This window comes from Eurosta solidaginis, chromosome 1, assembly GCF_040869045.1.
Source record: "Eurosta solidaginis isolate ZX-2024a chromosome 1, ASM4086904v1, whole genome shotgun sequence".
Lineage (NCBI taxonomy): Eukaryota > Metazoa > Arthropoda > Insecta > Diptera > Tephritidae > Eurosta > Eurosta solidaginis.
Genome location: NC_090319.1, coordinates 91,879,836 through 91,900,365, shown reverse-complemented (window position 1 = coordinate 91,900,365; position 20,530 = coordinate 91,879,836). Strand labels below are relative to the sequence as shown.

The 20,530-nt window shown below is 37.9% G+C and overlaps 1 protein-coding gene across 7 annotated transcripts in view; it reads left to right on the top strand.

Annotated features, from left to right (window-relative positions):
* Positions 1-20,530, top strand: part of LOC137236454 (serine-rich adhesin for platelets) — a 344,342-nt gene that overhangs the window by 32,242 nt on the left and 291,570 nt on the right. The window contains exon 1 of one of the 7 annotated variants that reach the window (XM_067759068.1): positions 1,250-1,318. The exons of the other annotated variants lie outside the window; for them this stretch is intronic. The gene's annotated coding sequence lies outside the window, so the exon portion shown is untranslated. Of the gene's footprint in view, positions 1-1,249; positions 1,319-20,530 lie in introns of those variants that run through there. 7 annotated transcript variants of the gene reach the window in all.

Below are 20,530 nucleotides of genomic sequence, written 5' to 3'. Positions count from 1 at the left end.
GAAATTTGAAGCCTCTAGCTCTTAAAATAGGGCAGTAATTACGAAAAGTTCCTTATCTGAACAATCGGTTGTGGGGGATATATACTATATATACGACCGATCTCATAAATTTTTTCAGGCAACAATATGTGCAATATACGAAAGTATATGGTGAAGTTTGAAGCTTCAATCTGTTAAATTGGGTAAGATATTACAAAAATCCTCTTTTTCTGAAAAATCGGTTGTATGGAGGATATATGCTATAGTGGTCCGATCCGGTCGGTTCCGACAAATGTCTAATCGGACACCCAAATACACCCGCTCACCAAATTTTATCAAGATATCTCAAAAATTGAGGGACTAGTTTGCATACAAACAGACAGACGGACAGATGGACAGACGGACATGGCTAAATCAACTCAGCTCTTCAACCTGATTATTTCGGTATACTTAATGGTGGGTCTATCTATTTTCCTTTAAGGACTTACAATTTTCGGTTTCGTGACGAAATTAATATACCATTTCATTTTCATGAAAGGTATAAAAAGTAAGAACATCAAAAGCTTGAAATGAGTCCGGTGGTGCTGGGTTTTAGAACGGCGTTTTTCTCTGAGTGTAGATGATTTTATCGTCATTTGTATTTTGTCAGTTATTGGCTTGTAGAAGCTTTGAATTGAATTTAATGAAGCCCATAATCAGCATTATGCCAAATAAAATTTAAATTATGCTAGTTAAAAAAAAAAGAATGACTTTTAAAAACCACTTATATTACTTTAGTGGTAGCAGATTGTCGTCAAACAGCCTGTCATCTGATGGCGATTTGAGCTGTTGAATCAGAAAAAGCTTTACTTATTTCGATATTTAAGTGAAATTCGTTTCGGATATACCCTTTTTATTCGACCTTGTTTTATACATAAGCGAACCGCATATTTGTGTGATTTGAATTGTCACAATTAGAATGATCATGAACTATGATTTGTATATCAAAATGAGCAGGCTCGAGGACTAAAAAATAATTTTTGGTTTAGGGCCGATCGAGTATGAGTGTTGATCCCACGCTAATATCTGGCGGTAGAAGTTTTAGTTTAGGAGCTTATGACTTTGCCTATTTTATCCTCTTCCTATGACTCTCTACTCATCTCTCCATTTTGCTCTATAATCCATAGAAATACGCACACAATTTTTCAAATATGAGACATCTATGTATACTCAATATTCATTAAATATCTAACAGCAAAATATTTATAATAGAAATTTCATTTTCGTTTCATATTCAGAACTTTTTCGCGTATAAAGTATTTTTCAAAACTAGCAAGGATATTAAATATAATCAAACTTTGTAAGTACGTTTACGTTTTTCCCTTTATTCTATAACTGTACAGTAATTTATGCTGCTAGTGTAAAGGTATTCCGACTTTCTACATTTGAAATTAGGATAAAAATCATGCATAAAATCCCATTCAACAGAACCTGTGTCGAAAATATTAAGGGAAAACTTTCGCGGGAAAGTCATTTTATTTCAAAAATAGGAAAAATGGGATCCGAAGACCTCATAGAAATGAACAAAATAATGTGAAATTTCGCAAAAATTTAAGAAAGTTTTGCAGGCTGCGAACGGTATAAATTCGGCGTCTTTTTTTTTAATTCCATGATTGTTTCGGGATCGTTTTAGAACCGTTTGAGGACTTATCTCTGGACTAAATTCGGGTTGATTTCAATCACTCCACGACTAAAATAAATAAATACTTATTGCGATTTACCTGCGATTCAAGATTAGATTCAAGCTCAGCTTGTCCGCAATATGGGTAGTGCTTTATTTTTTTTTTATTTTTACTACGAATTGACGGGACGAGGCCAACATGTTTTATACACTCGGAGTTTTTGCCAAACCACTGCTGAGAGGCGGCTACGCATAGAAAAACTTTTTTCTCATTGAAAAAACTTGTTTTTAAATTTTAGATGCAGCTTGCAGTACGAGACTTGAAAGTTGGACCGTCGGATGGTAGGCGAAGCACGCAACCATCACACCACAGCATCCGCCATCTAAGACTATATTGTTATAATTTATGGACTGTTATGGGATCATATTGTTATCATTTGAAAACTGTTTCGGAACTATTTCAGGAACATTTCGTAATTAGTTTTGGTACAATTTCACTGCAATTTCGGTAATGTTATCAGATGTTTTCATTATTAATTCTGGAATGTTTCAAGATTGTCTTTAAAATGATTTCGAAACTGTTTCAGGACCATTCAGAATTTTTTTGCAGGATTATTTCAAGGTAGCTTTTGGGATTATTTAAGGACGACGATATTTCGGTATTATTTCCTAAGCGAAAGTGGGCGTTCGAGTGGCTTTCACCAGTTCAACTCCCCGTTTTTGGAAATTGTTATAATTATCCTGAAGGCATGGTATCTATACACATATCTTCTAATTTGCAAATGTTTGCCACCAGCTAAAGTTCCTAACACTATGGGGTAATCAGGGATTGTAAACAAAGGTGGGTTCGTCCTTCATACTTAGTCTGTATTATTATAGAAGGTAATCACTATATTTACTGAAACAAACATCAAGTTTCATTTTAATTAATGAACTTATTAATCAACAAAAATGCCACCAACTGTGAGCACCGACTACTACTAGATATAGTATATTGACTTAGTAGGGTGTTCCATTATTACTATTCGCTTTCTGCGCTGGGTCCCCATCGTGTTGAAACCATTTTTAAATCGAATGTCTCTGAAATTGTGAATCGGGTTACAGAAAAATGTGAACTAGACAAAACGCGTGCTTGTTAGATAGTTTTATACCCAGCGCGTACTTGTACATAACTTTGATTGGATAACGGTAGTAAGTAATGCCATCAAGGAATCGAGACGGATATAGACTTCCTTATATCAAAATAATTAGCATTGAGTCGTGTCCGTCCATCCGTTAACAGGATAGCTTGACTCAAAATTAAGAAAAAATGAGAAAAAATGTGATAATTCATTACTAAAGGACCGATAAGTTGATGAAACTTGATGAACGATACTTTATGACAAGAAACAAAAATTTGGAAAACTTTTGAATATAGGAATGGAAGTACCCATATTTGAAAGAAGGAAATTAAAAAATTAATTATCCTCTTTATAATATATATCCCTAAATCGAAAGAAAAAAATTGAGCGATCCTACCGAAATTTTGTGAGCTAATTTTTTCCAGTAAAATTCGACGAAAACAGTGGGAAGCTACACCCACTTTTTATACCCAGCCTACAGTCTGTACTTCCGTCAGTCCGTTGACACCGAAAATTGAGATATTTTCACCGAATTCAATACTAAAGGTTTTATGAACTCAAAATAAATAGTTATTGAAAACGTTCGAAATTAGATTATAGCCACGCCCTTTTTCCGATATAGAAAATTTCGACAAATCAAAAAACTGGGACAATGCATTAACAAATAAAAGTAGTGAAATCGGTATTAACTTTGAGACGCAAAATAGAAATTTGGTAAATTTTTGCGAAATGAGCGTGTCCGATACCACAAAGAACAAAATTTTAAAGTAAACCGTAACTCAAAAGCCGTTGATACCATTTTCAACTTGACACAAGTATGGTCTTGGTATTATTCTCGTTCTACGCAAAATCTGTTGACGACCATGCCCACTTTTTGAAATAAAATTACTTAAAGATTTAATCTTAGCAACATTTCCAGCAAGGTATGAAAAAAAAAAAAATTTTAAATGTGCGTGGCCCGGATCAATTTTAGCTAATCTCTCCACAACAATTTTTATGTCATAAGAGGCAGTAACTCCTTCATACCCTTTACGGTAAACAATATTTACATATGTATAGCTAGTATATTTCAGCTTCCATATCATTCAATGTTTCAGAATTTTCTCTTTAAATGCAACTTTAATAAATTGTAACGAATTTCTGAATCGCTGAATTGTCGAATAAATAACTCCAATAATCAGTAATGCAAAATGGTCTTTATTAGGCTACTTTGAGAGTACTTCACAATAACACTTATACTTCACAACTAATTGCGTTTATAAATCACACTGATTACTAACTACTCAGCTAGCGCTGCTTTTATACTCTCTGTTGCCTCGTCTGCATATTTATCCAAAGGTTTAGACGTTTCACCTTCGAGAATCTCTTGCTTGGTACAGGTATATTTGTAGTTTATGCGTTTCTCATAGTCATATGCATGTGTATGTGCGAGCAACTACTTCGGCTGATGACTACATGTGTGTTCGTCGCCTTCTACATAAGTGTTGCTAGTTTTAACGTGGACATGTATATAAGAGTGGCTGCTGCATGTTTTTGTTGTTGCGTGATTATTTACTAACAGCCTAGTGATGTCAACATTCGCCACAATATATAAGAGAGAGCAGATAGTTGGGTATAGTTTTCTCACATACGAGGCTTCGTTATGTTATGCTCTAATTTTAAAAGAGAGCCTGCCAGAAGGAAATTATTCAAATATGAACAAAATTTTAAACGAGCTATGGTTCCAAAAGGGGAAAATGTTGTCTAAAAATTATGCCTCTACATGAAACACTCTAATGCGCGCACACCCCTGGCGTGCGCAAATGACTTTCATATAATTTAACGGTGTAGCTTTAGCGATTACTGATTACCGGTAAACACCAGTATGTTACTTAGCATTGTAATACAGGAAAGAAAAACAAAATAATTAAGCGGAAAAAACTTTGCACTTATTAAATGCTGTTTTACAAGTAAGCGTCTGTATTAAAAAAAAAAAATAAAAATAAAATAGGAATCTAATGATGGCAGTCATTTTAGGAAATAAATTCTTCGGGTATTTAGTAGTAAATCCTTTAATCAAACACCATCAAATATGAGAACGTGTTTTAGAAAAGTTGCAAGTAATTGGCTTGGTCTGTGATAGCAAATGTAGGAAGTCCGGGTGGAGGAGGACACTTTTGAGCACGTTTTGTGCACGTACCCTGCGGTTGCCAGGCTACGACTCCAGCTATTAGCAATGATACGACTGTCAGATCTAGAAGCAGCAAGTGGCATAAGTCCTAGAAAGCTCTAGAATGTGCAAAGAGGACGGAGTTATTTTATAACATAGGTCCTGGTTTTTGATAGCGTTTTTCAGTTTGGTCATTAAACAAACTTCTGATAACACTACAGACTCATTCAGTCTTTGTGAGGTCCCCATGGACAGGCCAGTTCAACCTAACCTAACCTGCAAATGAAATTTATGTTATCTCAACTTCAAAGCAGGACATATCTGTGGCCACAAGCAATAGTAACCTAAGTCGACTTAAGAAATATATGCCACATACGAAAGCATTTAGTTCAAAGCTTCTATCTGATAAATAGAGGAAGATATGAAACATAGGCGATACCATGTTGTCATTAACAAATTTCGCTATTTTAACTCGAAATATTTCCCCTATAAGCAAAAAAAGTGCTCCAAATTTTATTACTATACGTAATAAACGACGCACATATAGGTATTTGAGCAACCTTGGCGGCCAAAATTGGTTTTTGGCTTTAAATAGTTTAATTATGTTACTCATGGTGATTTCAGTTATATTTGACTATTTATTTTATTTTATTATATATACAGTGGTCCAAAAAAGTCTATGGACATTCTAGTATAATAATGTACAACTTACACGCAGATCGCACGTTTCGCTGACTTTTTCCATTTTTTTATATGCCTGGCATTGAGAATTCTAACACAATTTATTAAGTAATTATCAAAAAAAATTTAAGCCTGCGGAAAAATAGTGAATTTCTATACATGGCTTACGTGTGCGGTATTACCAGACTAGTAAATAATCAATACTAAAGTTAAAACTCGTATCCCAATCCGATACACTGTTATTTGTAACAGAAGTCCAGTCGCATGGTTAGTTATCATTCTTTAGGGCTCATCATCAGAGGGTATGTCAGGCAGGTCATCATCTTGGATTTCAAACGACGTATGTCTCTTTCGAGTTTCAATGGTATCTTTTTTTGAATAAGGTCCCAAACTTAGAAGGTATTTGTCTAAACTGTTTAATTTCTCGTTAATTTTTTCGCATCTGATGCTTTCATGTGATTGAATAATTCGTTATACAGCTAAATATATACAGAATACACAAAAAAATTGTTAGTCATCGATTGCAGTTTTTGGGGTACATTGGCCAAATAGATCTAGGATTCCGTATCAGCACATTGATTCGTCAAACAAGATCAAATTCTACAATTGCGTTTTTAAACGTGAGATTAACGTCCAAACTGAGTTTCATAAAAATCAGACATCTTTTAGTATAACCGCCAACAAGAGTAGGGGGCGTGGCACGGTACCAATCATCACCATATTGCCTATATATTCTTTTTATGCTACAACAAGATCACGCGCCGAATTTCAGCAAAATTGGAATAAGTTTACTATTTTTTATTGCTCACCCTATGGAGATGACACCACTGTGCAACGCTCAAAATTACCAATTTTTTTCAAAAAGCGGGAATAAGCGGGACCAATCTTTCCACTATTTAAATTAACAAAACACAGGCTTTCTAAAAAAATTGGAATCAATGCGGGGCAAAGCGGGGCGCTAAAACAAAAACCTTTTGAAAAAAAAAAAATTGGGAATAAATTTTGACCCAATACATCACTTTTTAAAAATTGTATTACGAAGGCGTTAAGGACCATATAAATCTTAAAATACATAAATATTATACACACTTACCTGTTTCATAAAAATCCATGGCTTCTTTTTTGTAAAGTTCACTGAAACCCGTAAAAATATCAATTGAAAATGTATATACTCTAAGAACGTGAAAAACTGCCGCAAGATACGCACGAATGGTCCAACTTTGAGTGGATGTCCACACTATGCATTTGAATTATGAAAATAAATAATTATTGATTCTAATACGCTAGAGTATTGGCCTACTAAAAATAATTTATTTTTATTTGCTGCGTTTTGAAAAATTGATTTTTGGCCACATAGATTGCTCAAATACCTCTATGTGCGACGGTAGCTGGGCTTGCAAAAAAAAAGTCAGTTCCCCACGTTTTTTATACTCAGTTGGACGAATCTGCAACCACTTAATTCCTGATGAACTTTCAATTTTTAATTGCTCTAGTTTGTTTTGGTTTTACGTCTATCCGTGTCACCATTGCTTTTCGCATTTGACAGTTTCTAAGGTGAAGAACTTGGCTACATCACATCACGAAAAGGCTGCGTTCACATCCACACAACTCTGCGTAACCAACTAAAGAGCAAGTTTCTCTGTCTATGATATGTATATAGATAAATATTAGCACTAATGTTCAACGCATACAAATTAACTTTAGAGAGACTAATATAGGTACTTTGTATACATTAAAAGGTAAAATAAATCAGAACGTAAATCGACCAACAGTAAACTGGTCATACAATTGTTTTAGTTACCAAAGAACTGCATATTAATAAATGTTTTTCTGATATACAGTTATGAACATTTTTTGGTGGCCCATGAGGGGAATCAAGTGACAAGCAAAATAATTGAATATAGTCTAAAACGTTCTAATCATCCGACTTTACCGTTTGGTTATAAAAAAAAAAAAAAAACTTCTGATTGCACCGTTCACATAGAAGAAGGTAACATATTCCAACAACTGCTAACGAGTGCGGAGTCATATACGATTGTACCGGTGTGATTAGAATCAAAGGGAATTAACCACGCACGTTAATAAAAATCAGCACAAACGGTTTTGCGTTTGCAATCAAAATGGATACTTCAAAATTGGAGGAGTCTTTTGCGCTCGAAAGTCTTATAGCGCTGCAGCGAGAAAGTGCAAAAATAGTAAAGGAATACATATCAAAGTTTAAAAAATATGCACAAGAAAAGCGCACGGCGAGACTATTTGATTTAAAATTGGAAGCACTAAAAGAACGACGTCAAGAGTTCCTAACGAGACACAAAATAATAGTTAATGCTGCGCCTGATCTTGAGGAGGATTACTTTAAGCAGGATGAATATGGTGCTTTTCTTGAGAATTATGATGAAGTGTTTTCCGAGCTATCGGAGATGAAAGAGGAGAAGTATCCAACACCACCAACATCCTCACAACCAGCGCCAGCTACTAGCACGGGGATAACGTTCCCACGGAGTATCACCACAACCAAGTTTCCAGAAATACCATTACCGTCATTTACGGGAAATCCATAAGACTGGCATAGCTTTAATGAAACGTTCATAGTTCACCAAAACCCAGAGTTGAATTCGATACAAAAATTCCATTACTTGCACACAGCGCTCAAAATTGAACAGCATAGAGACATCCACGAACTACAGCTCTCAGAGTCAAACTACCAGATAGGTTTAGAATTGCTGAAACAACGCTATGACAAGCCGCGCGTAGTATTCGCTGAGCGTGTGGATGAATTTATATCGCTAGCGTTCATGACAAAGGAACAGTCTTCCGAAATGAGACATTTGCAATTCATTTTAAAGGGCTGTGCTACAGAACTTCTTCGTCTCAAGGTTACGGATATCAATGATCTCTTAACGCATTTCGCCATCAAAAAATTAGCTCCAGAGACCTTAAAGGCTTGGGAACAACATTTGGGATCTAAAAGTAAGGTGCCAACGTACTCCGAATTCGAGGCGTTTCTTAACACTCGTTTAATAAGTGTAAGTAATCTCGAACGAAGCAGCCAGCCAGTGCTAGAACGATCGTATCAACAGAACCAAGCAACAAACGCTAAATCTTCGATAGAACAGAAATCAGGAAACAAAACACAATTGCAAAGGAAAACTTATCACGTCACTACGTCCGTATCTAAAGAAAAACGCACGCTACCCAATTGCACAGGGACTCACAATATTCGATCGTGTCCAGATTTCATCGCTCGTGACTGTTTTGCAAAAAAGGCAATGGTGGATCAGCTTCATCTATGTATAAATTGCTTAGGAACTAATCATTTCGTTTCCAAATGTCCGAGCAGATCGAATTGCAGAAACTGTGGCCAAAGACATCACACACTTCTACATTATTCCTTTAACGGAAGATCAGTAGCCACCAATTCATCCGACAATGCTACGACATCAGCTCAGAATACAACACAGGCTCCGTGCTCACCCAAAATAACCTATGCTGCAAGCTTAAAGTCAGAGCTAACACCACAACAACCATCAAAGGTGTTATGAGCCACAGCATTAGTACCAGTTGTCAATGTCAATACTGGACGGCAAATAACGCTCAGAGCTCTTATCGACCAGTGCTCGGGGGGCACTCTCATCACAAAGCGAGCCGCACAGGCATTGGGCCTACATCGTACACCCACACACACTAATGTGAGTGGCAGCTTTCAACTTGGTTCAAGCCTCAATCCTCACTTTGAGGCATTCGTACAACTGGCATTTGTAATGGACAAAGTCACATCGCAGCTACCAAGTAAGCAAATCGAGCCAAATGATTGGTCACACATCAATGGCCTGGAGTTGGCAGATCCAACATATTTTCGTCCAAGCAACGTTGATTTACTCATTGGGACAGAAATGCAAGCATCAATTTTATTGCCAGATATCCCTATCGGTCAACGTGAGCAACCCGTTGCGCAAAATTCGTATTTTGGTTGGATTCTATATGGTCAAGTTGCATCAACTGCAACCTACAATCCGTCACACATCGTTCATTGTCACCATGTAGCAATCAAATCGCAATTGGATACACTTGTTCAGCGTTTCTTCGAATCAGAGCAAATACCGGAAGAACGAGGCATAACACAGGAGGAGAAATGGTTCATCGATTTCTTCAATCAAAATTGCGTTCGACAACCAACAGGGAAGTATCTAGTTCGACTACCACTAAAAACGTACTTTGATCCAACCCAAACATTAGGTCGATCAAGACAAATGGCTAACAATCGATTCCAACAACTAGAACGGCGTTTTCTTCGTACAGACAAGATCCTAGAAAGTTATACCGAAGCGATTCAAGAATATTTTCAATTAAACCAAATAGTTCCATCGATATCTACAGAAGATGAACATCTTACCATCACCACAGCAAAGCAAACAGCAGTTACGGCGTGTGTCTTACCACATCATGCAGTGATCCGAGAAAGCAGTTTGACCACCAAACTTCGGGTTGTCTTTGATGCGTCAGCAAAAACGTCTAACGGAAGGGCACTGAATGATATTTTGTGCATCGGACCAGCGCTCCAAACCGAGCTCCCAGCAGTATTGTTCAATTGTAGATTATATGAGTTTGCTTTCAACGCCGATGTGCAAAAAATGTATAGGTGCATCGAAATGCACCCGGATGACATACAATATGAAAAGATGCTATGGCGCAACAATCAAGGTGACATAGAGGAATATTGCCTTACAACTGTCACATTTGGTACTACTTCGGCACCATGTACTGCTAGCAGTGTCATAAACAGAATCGCGGACGACGAAAAGGAACGCCATCCACTGGCAGAAAATGTATTGAAGAGAGAAATGTACGTAGACGACGTGCAATCAGGAGACCATTCAGTGGAATCTGCTTTAAATAAACTAGAGCAAGTGAAATCGGCACTACAGTCAGCCGGCATGGAGTTGAGAAAATGGTCTGCCAGTCATCCCTCACTATTGGAATCAATTCCACTTGAACAGCGATACACGAGCTCGTCACGACAACTGCACAGCGACGACACGGTTAAGACGTTGGGCATGAATTGGCAGCCAAACGAAGATCTGTTCAAGTTTCAACTAAGATTTGACGTTCCAACTATTGCTACAAGACGAACTATTTTGTCAACCACGGTTCGGTTATTTGACCCATTGGGACTCATCGCGCCAATCATCGTGATCGCAAAAATTATTTTAAAACAAGTTTGGGCATACAACCAGGATCGAGAGCATGCTCCATTGGGGTGGGACGATAAGGTTTCCGGAAAGCTGAACGAGGCTTGGGCCGAATTCTTTACCGAGCTCCCATCTATCAACGAAATATCCATTCCACGATGGATCAAATACTCACCAAGAATACGTCTGCAGAATTGCATACGTTTTGCGATGGCTCCAGCGTTGCATTCGCTGCTTGTGTATACATTCGCATCACAGAAGAAAATGGTAACGTGTACACACAACTGCTGACTGCCAAATCGAAAACAACACTAACGAATCCAACATTAACAATTCCTCGAGTAGAATTGTGTGCCGCCGAATTAGCCACACGCATAGCTTCATGGGCGAAGAAAATCTTGAAGGTGCACATCGATGGGATTCCAATGTATTTTTGGAGTGACGCAATGATTGTATTGCACTGGATTCATGGCGACACAACCCGATGGAAGTATTCGTAGCGAATCGCGTCAGTAAAATACAGTCAAAGTCAGCCATAGAAAATTGGAGCCACGTTGATACAAAGAACAATCCGGCTGATTGTGCAACTCGCGGTTTAATGCCAAAACAGTTATCAACATTCGATTTATGGTGGAAGGGGCCAACCTGGCTCCGGCAACCTAGTGATACCTGGCCAAAGTTTCAGAAACACGGTCACAAATTTAACGAAGAGGAATTGGAAGCCAAGTCTGCTAAAGTCCATGTTCACGTCGCCATACAAGGGGATGCAATCCTGTATCATTATTCATCGCTAACCAAACTAATTCGCATATCCGCCTGGATTTATCGATTTGTTTACAACTCACTTAAAGACAACAGAGCACAGCGCAAAAATGGGCCGCTTCAAGTGAACGAGTTACACGATAGCTTAATTAAGCTAATTAAGTTAGTGCAACAGGACTCTTTCGAGAGTCATCTGTCCTGTATTAATTCGAATGATCCGTTGCCAGCAAAATCGACAATAAGGGGTTTAGCATCTTTCGTCGAGACTTCAACCGGATTGCTTCGGGTAGGAGGAAGACTACACCGATCAACTATACCCTACCGTCAGAAGCACCCTATAATCGTTCCAAGTCATCATCACTTCATCAATTTATTGATTGACAATGCACACAACAACACGTTGTACGGAGGAGTGCAACTAACTCTGACGAATTTACGACAACAATATTGGATTGTTCGAGGTCGACAACGTGTAGCTGCACGAATTCGAAAGCGCATAACATGCTTTCGAAACAAACCTGAAATATCCCACCAAATGATGGGAAACTTACCTTTGCACCGAATCAACCAACCAACAAGACCATTTGAAGCTACTGGCACGGATTATACTGGCGCATTTGATCTAAAATCCTCAAAATTCCGAGGTAACACTGCATACAAAGGGTATATTGTCATCTTTATCTGCCTGGCAACGAAAGCTGTGCATTTGGAGGTCGTTACCGGAATGTCAACTGAATTTTTGCTCATGGCATTACAGAGATTCATCGGCCGTCGTGGCTTATGTCGTAACATTTTCAGCGACAACGGCACAAATTTCATAGGCGCTGACAATATTTTAAACACAAGGGCGTACCAGGACTCCATCGAGAGGGAAATAGTACCTAAACTTGCGGAGCAGGGCATACAATGGCATTTTAACCCATCACATGCACCTAATTTTGGTGGGCTTTGGGAAGCCAATGTGAAATCCATAAAACACCATCTCAAACGTGTTGTGCAAAGTACTAGCCTGACGTATGAGGAGTTAACAACCGTGTTGATTCGCATCGAGGCCTGTTTAAATTCGCGACCTTTGTGCCCACTTACTGCTGACTCTGACGATTTAGAAGTGTTGACTCCGGGCCACTTTTTAATCGGCGATGCGTTACTAGCCCCACCTCCAGAGAGAGCAATATCAACGCTATCGCTTAGCAGCAATTATATTGCCTTGCAACGAATGATTCAACAGTTTTGGTCACGTTGGTCATCTGACTGGCTGTCGCATCTACAAAATCGTCCGAAATGGCAGCAAGAGCAACATAACCTAGAAGTGAACGACTTGGTGCTCATAAAATGGTCGTGGCACCGTCCACTTTTAAAACAAGGTAATTTAGAAGTTTTGCAAGCTGTTATTTGGCAGTCGTTGAAGATATCATGATGAAATTTGGCAGGAACGTTACCTCTTATTCCTATATGTCTGCTTACTAAAAATTAGCAAAATCGGAGAACGACCACGCCCACTTTTTAAAAAAAATTTTTTTTTAATTCAAATTTTAAAAGAAAAGTTAATATCTTTACAGTATATAAGTAAATTATGCCAACATTCACCTCCAGTAATGATATGGTGCAACAAAATACAAAAATAAAAGATAATTTCAAAATGGGCGTGGCTCCGCCCTTTTTCATTTAATTTGTCTAGGATACTTTTAATGCCATAAGTCGAACAAAAATTTACCAATCCTTGTGAAATTTGGTAGAGGCTTAGATTCTAGGACGATAACTGTTTTCTGTGAAAAAGGGCGAAATCGGTTTAAGCCGCGCCCAGTTTTTATACACAGTCGACCGTCTGTCCTTCCGCTCGGCCTCTAACACGATAACTTGAGCAAAAATCGATATATCTTTACTAAACTCCGTTCAGGTACTTATCTGAACTCACCTTGTATTGGTGTAAAAAATGGCCGAAATCCGACTATGACCACGCCCACTTTTTCGATATCGAAAATTACGAAAAATGAAAAAATGCCATTATTATATACCAAATACGAAAAAAGGGATGAAACATGGTAATTGGATTGGTCTATTGACGCAAAATATAACTTTAGAAAAAAACTTGGTAAAATGGGTGTGACACCTACCATATTAAGTAGAAGAAAATGAAAAAGTTTTGCAGGGCGAAATCAAAAGCCCTTGGAATCTTGGAAAGAATACTGTTCGTGGTATTACATATATAAATAAATTAGCGGTACCCGACAGATGAAGTTCTGGATCACCCTGGTCCACATTTTGGTCGATATCTCGAAAACGCCTTCACATATACAACTAAGGGCCACTCCCGTTTAAAACCCATATCGTACAAACACATTCTAGAGTCACCCCTGGCCCACGTTTATGGCGATATCTCGAAAAGGCGTCCACATATAGAACTAAGGCCCACTCCTTTTTAAAATACTCATTAACACCTTTCATTTGATACCCATATCGTACAAACAAATTCTAGAGTCACCCCTGGTCCACCTTTATGGCGATATCTCGAAAAGGCGTCCACCTATAGAACTAAGGCCCACTCCCTTTTAAAATACTCATTAACACCTTTCATTTGATACCCATATAGTACAAACAAATTCTAGAGTCACCCCTGGTCCACCTTTATGGCGATATCTCGAAAAGGCGTCCACCTATAGAACTAAGGCCCTCGCCCTTTTAAAATACTCATTAACACCTTTCATTTGATACCCATATCGTACAAACAAATTCTAGAGTCAACCCTGATCCACCTTTATGGCGATATCCCTAAATGGCGTCCACCTATAGAACTATGGCCCACTCCCTCTTAAAATACTCTTTAATACCTTTCATTTGATACACATGTCATAGAAACACATTCCATTCGATTACCCTCGGTTCATTTTCCTACATGGGTATTTTCCCTTATGTTGCCACCATAGCTCTCAACTGAGTATGTAATGTTCGGTTACACCCGAACTTAACCTTCCTTACTTGTTTTACAATAACATTACTATTTTTCGCTCATTATTGTTTTAAGTTTAAAAAACTTTCTCTAACATTTTAGTTCGTTACGCTGGATTTTCAGTTTCACTTTTTCAAGTACCGCGTAGTTTTTCATAAACGGGTACTCTTCGGATCCGGGTAAGTTTTCAGAAACGGGTACTTTTTAAGAACTGGGTACTTTTTCAGAGCCGAGCACTCGGGGTATATTTCTGCCATGAAAATCTCTCAGTGAAAACTCATTTGCCTTGCAGATGCCGTTCGGAGTCAGCATAAAATAGGTAGGTCCCGTCCCGCCAATTTGTAGGAAAAATTAAAAGGAGCACGACCCAAATTGGAAGAGAAGCTCTGCATAAAATCTCTTCGGGGCTATCTCGCCTTACATTTATTTATTTATTTTATTTGTTTAGAACCGGGTTCTCTTTTGGAACAAGGTACTTTTAATATCACTGTTTCACGGATTCTTTATGTGCTATTTTACACTAGTGTTCAAAAAATTAGGCTAAGACTCGGTTGAACTGGCCGGTCAATAAAGACCACACATGGACTGAATGTGTCAACAGTGGCACTATAATGTGTTTGACGACCAAACGGAAAAACTCAAATTAGGCACTACGACTTATGTTGTAAAATAACTCCGTCCTCTTGGCAAATTATGGAAGCTGTCTAGTACTCAGCTTAATAGCTGCCTGGAGATCTGGCAACTCTGCCATCCTACTCGTGAAGTTCGAGGTGTAAACATACAGGTGCACCTCCCCTATAAAACTGATGTCGTCAAGTTAACTAAGGGTTAAAGTGAAGCCGCAAAAGACGTGTTAGAGATATGTCATCGGTTTAACATATATTGACGTTTTATCGGTATCTTTTTCATAATAGACCTATGAGTTGTCGATAACAAATCGATAGGCTGCTGATAATAAATTGGTAACACTGCGAAAGAGAGTGATAACTTTTTCATATCAAATCGATCACTTTTTGATAACTTATTGATTACTTTTCGATAAGTTACCGATGAATAAATCGAGATTTTTTCGATAACACATCGATAACTTTTTGATAACAAATCAACGAATGTTCTTTTTATATTGACAGTCAAGCAGCTATTAAGGCAATAATCTCGCATACCACATCATCTAAATGCATGTTAGAGTTAAAGCAGTCCCTGGAGAGAATCGGGACAGGGAGAAGCATATATCTATATTGGGTCCCAGGGCATAAGGAAATATATGGAAATGAAAAAGCGGACGAACTAGCTAAAAAAGGCGCATCCCTTGAAGCTTGCTCCGTGGACGTCCCAATTAAACTGGGAAAAATTAAGCGAAGGCGAGAGGTGCACATGATCGACCAAGCAGGAAAGGCGTGGGTTCAAGTGCGGGGCTGTAAAGTGTAGAAGATTATGTGTAGGTGTTACAACCTTAGACTAACAAAGTTGCTTCTATCATTAAAAAGAGAGGACTGTAGACTCATGACGGGTATTCTGACTGGACACTGCCTTCACATGCCTTTAAATTAGGCTTGGTCAGTAATAGCAGATGTAGGAAGTGCGGGCTGGAGGAGGAAACGATCGAGCACGTTCTGTGCTCTTGCCCTGCGCTTGCCAGGCTAAGACTCCAACTATTAGGAGTGATACAGCTATCAGATCTAGAAGCAGCAAGTGGCTTTAATCATAGGAAGCTTCTGGTATTTGCCAAGAGGGCGAAGTTATTTTATAACATAGGTCCTGGTTTTTGATATGTTTGGTCGTTAAAACAAACTTCTGGTAACACTACGGACTTATTCAGTCTATGTGAGGTCCTCATGGACCGGCCAGTTCAACCTAACCTAACCTAACGAATGTTCTATAGCAAATCGATAAGTTTTTGATAATATATCGATAAAGTTTCCATGCAAAATCGAAGACACTCATCGATATCAAACCGTTAACACTTCGATAACAAATTGACAACACGCCGCATTCGGCTTTGACTTTTACTCTTACACTTTTTAAATTTGATTAAATTTTTAAGGCAAAGCAATTAAGATATCTGCCCTTTCATACGATTTTTACGAAAAGACAACCTCTATTTGCGAAATAATGAATTTCGTACCCAGGAACGCTGTTATTAGAAAGTAATCAGTATTTTTTTTTATCTGCGTTGCATGTGGCCTAGAAAATGACAGCTTCATTTTGAGAGCTAATTTTGCTTCCTCTACGTCATTACTTAACTATCGCTGTCCATGCTGGCTATGCCAATTGAAATTTCATTGTTCACAAAACAATGGATGACTTCTACGTACGTAATGTGCAATAATAGTTAAAAACACGAATGGAAATTGTACGCCCTGAACTCATTTTCCAAAGTCAAGTTTAGTTTGGCAACGTAATCTTGCAGCAACAGAAAAACAAAAAACATTGCTGAAATAAAAGGCAGCCAAAGCCCCATACGGCCCAACACTCAATGCATCACACGGAAGTAAGAAATATGACGGTGCTGTGTTGCTGCTAGTCAAGTTATTATTATCTTTTGTTTTAGTTGTTGCTTTTGTTTTTCTATGCATATACATAACTTACTTTTTTGTATCGCCACATGCGTTTATATTTCGTGATTGTTTTGTTTTTTTCCTGCTGCAAGTGCTGTTGTTGTTGGAAATGTAATACCCAGCGCCAGCATGGATTAGTTTGACTGCATGGCTGAGTGACGTTTGCTTAAGGTGTCACTTTTTATTGTTTCGCTACAGAAATCCAACACTTTGTTTTATAATACCTTTATTATTTTGTTTTTGCCGGTTATTTCAGGTTAGTTTTAAGCCTCTTTTACGTTTTTTTACTTATATATCCACTAAACATGTTCACATTTATTTACCCAACACACCATTGTGACCTTTATTCCCCGCTTCATACTGTCATAAATATTGAGACAATGTTTTGCTTCGGTTACTCACTCCTTTCAACCACAAAATGCAATATGATTACTTAGTGCATTGTCGCTGCTGCACAGTGTTTTAAATTGAACTACTGAGTTCAAAAACCCTAAGTATATGTCTAAAAACTTCGTGCGGAATGGACGCCGAAATTACACAACCGATTTTGAGCAACTCAATTCAACTTAAACTATATGTAGGATTGTTCAATTGAACTGAAGCAGGGTAGACGGTACCACGATACCAAACAAGAAATAATGTTAGTTTGTCATAAAGTCAGTTCAATCAGATTAAGATTGAAGATTTTTGGTAATAAGTGTGTTATATGTTCATAAGCTTGTGTCACTTGCTGAAAACTGCACAGTGCCACGCTCCTTTCTGGAAACTTGCCAAATTCCACAGCTACTCCAAGTAGATTTTCACTTCATGGTATAGTTATCCTATAAGAGAATGAAGGAAGGGATACATGGAGATGAGGTAGGAGAGAAGGAAATAAAAAACTGATGGTAAAAGGAGAGAGAAACGAAAAGAACATGGAAAGAGGAATAGAAATGAGGACAGTGAAATGAGAAGCATAGACGGGGAGAGAAAAGGAGAGAGGAGGAAAAGAGAGAAACGAAGAGGAAGACAAAAAGGAAGCGGAGTTGAAATTATGGATGAAGTATTATAAGAAAAAGACATGCGAGAGAGGAAAACGGAAAAAGAGAGGGAGGGTAACAAGGAAAGCAGGAAAAATATCGAGAAGGAAAAAGAAGTGGGAAAGGTTAAGTGATGGAGCAAAATGAAGTGGAAGAGGAGAAGGGGAGAGATCGGGAAAGAGAGGCAAACAAAGGAGAAAGATTGTATGCGAAGCGCAAAAATTAAGAAAAAGAGGAATAGGTATTAGAAAGGAAAGGGCTGAAAGAGTGTTCGAGATGGAGGTAAAACGATGAAAAAGATAAAAAGAAGGGGTAAAAGAGTAGACAGAGAGAGTAAATGGGAAGTGCAGACAGTAGGGGATCAGCAGAAAATGCAGGATTGGGTGAAGGTAAATGAGATTAACAGGGTGGGGGAGAGGAAGAAGAAAAAGAAGATGAAGAAGAAAAATAAAGAAATAAGAGTTATATAGAGAATATAAAGAAGAAGAGAAGAAAAGGAGAAGGAATAGGACAACGAGCAACAGTAAGAGTAAGAGCACGATAAAACCACAAATAAAAAGTGGTAGCAGATAGAGAAAATTTTGGCAGAAACAAAAAGAAAAAAGCGTTTTAATTACTTTTCAATTGGTTTGATATCGGACTGAGTCGCAGAGAAACGATGCAGGATTCTGGTTAGTTAAGATGTGGTGGAAATACTTCCTTGTCCCGTCCATTACTTTCCTTGAATTGCAGTGAAATCAGGGTTTGATTTCGAAAGTACATCGAAAGGCCAGGCAAATACCCCATACCGATTAAAGAGCCAGATAATTTAGGTACATGGTTTCATATTGTATTTCCTAAAACTGTTGCCATGAAGACCAAAAAAGAAAGGTTATGTTATTATGCGAGTATTGTAATTGGTTGTTATTGGAATCTGTTTTTATCTGGTGGACGCAGTTTTATCTGGTGGACTCAAGCTCTACAAACAACCTTCTTTGCAATTAATATGATGTCATTGCCGGCATAGATAACGGATTGTTATCGCGTCGCATCTTGAGCAGACGATGCCGATGAAATCGCTTTGCAGACCCTTACATAGGATATGACCGACTGGTATACTCAGGTGGATGGCGATCAGACACTTTTTCTCTTTGCGCCAACTGATAAAGACGGCTTAATTATTTAGCCACAAATATGGTATTAGGGAAGTTCCGTATTGAATTTTCGGTCCCTAAAGAGTAGGTAGGGAATTGTTTGGTTTCCTTATTAGCGTTAGAAGAAACTTTCGCCAATCTCACAACTTTTTTGAAGGGTACCCTATCTCAGAACTCGGTATTCAAATACTATACTGAGATAGAACGTTCTTCAAACAAATTTTGCGTCAGCTGCCGATATACGTTGATATTCCACTGAGCACTCGATTCCTAATAATTAAACTTTAAAATTTCGTAGATGACTTTTATCAACATATCTTTATCAATTCGTACCACTGTGCATTGGTTGCAACGAGCTTCCCTTTATCACATTAATAGTATTATGTTAACTTTCCTTTGACTCTGATTACCAACCAACGACAGAGGTTAAAGACATTGTGCACACGATTACACGTAACAGCGAAAATTGTAACAGCAAACATGCACAAACGAACAAACAAACCCAACAAAATGCAGTGCATGGAAAAAATATAAAAAATCGTTTAAAAGTGCATTATGTGATGATGAAATGAATTACCAATGGGTAAAAGTAAGCATTTTATTATCTCATATGGCTTGATGTAATAAAATGGGTATTTTTTCTTATTTAAAGTGTTTAAATAAATTGTTGGATGTTGCCTATTTGGCGCGTTACGTACACGCCATGCTGTGCGTGCGTTTGACTAAAAGTGTCGCAATGGAAAATTATGTAGCAATTTGTATTTCTTTAGGTGGGTAAATACATATTTCACACCACTTTCTTATCTAACAGTTACTTACATATGTTTATGGTGAAGTTTTTGTGCTGCAAACTTTAAAGTTGTTGAAGCCATATTTGATTTTATTGATTTTATAAGCTTCAACTTTTGTTGGCACTCTGACATTTGCTTTTTATACTCAGCTGAGCAGAGCTCACAGAGTATATTAATTTTGTTCGCATAACGGTAATCCGTAACGGCATAAAATAATCGAGATAGATATCGACTTTTATATATCAAAATGATCAGGGCGAAAAAAGAAATTCATTTAGCCATGTCCGTCCGTCCGTCCGTAAACACGATAACTTGAGTAAATTTTGAGGTATCTTGATGAAATTTGGTATGTAGGTTCCTGGGCACTTATCACGCTATTTAAAATGAACGAAATCGGACTATAACCATGCCCACATTTTCGATATCAAAAATTTCGAAAAACCGAAAAAGTGAAGAAAATTAGTAAAATTTTGGACATTGGGCGTGGCACCGCCCACTTTTACAAGAAGGTAATTTAAAAGTTTTGCAAGCTGTAATTTGG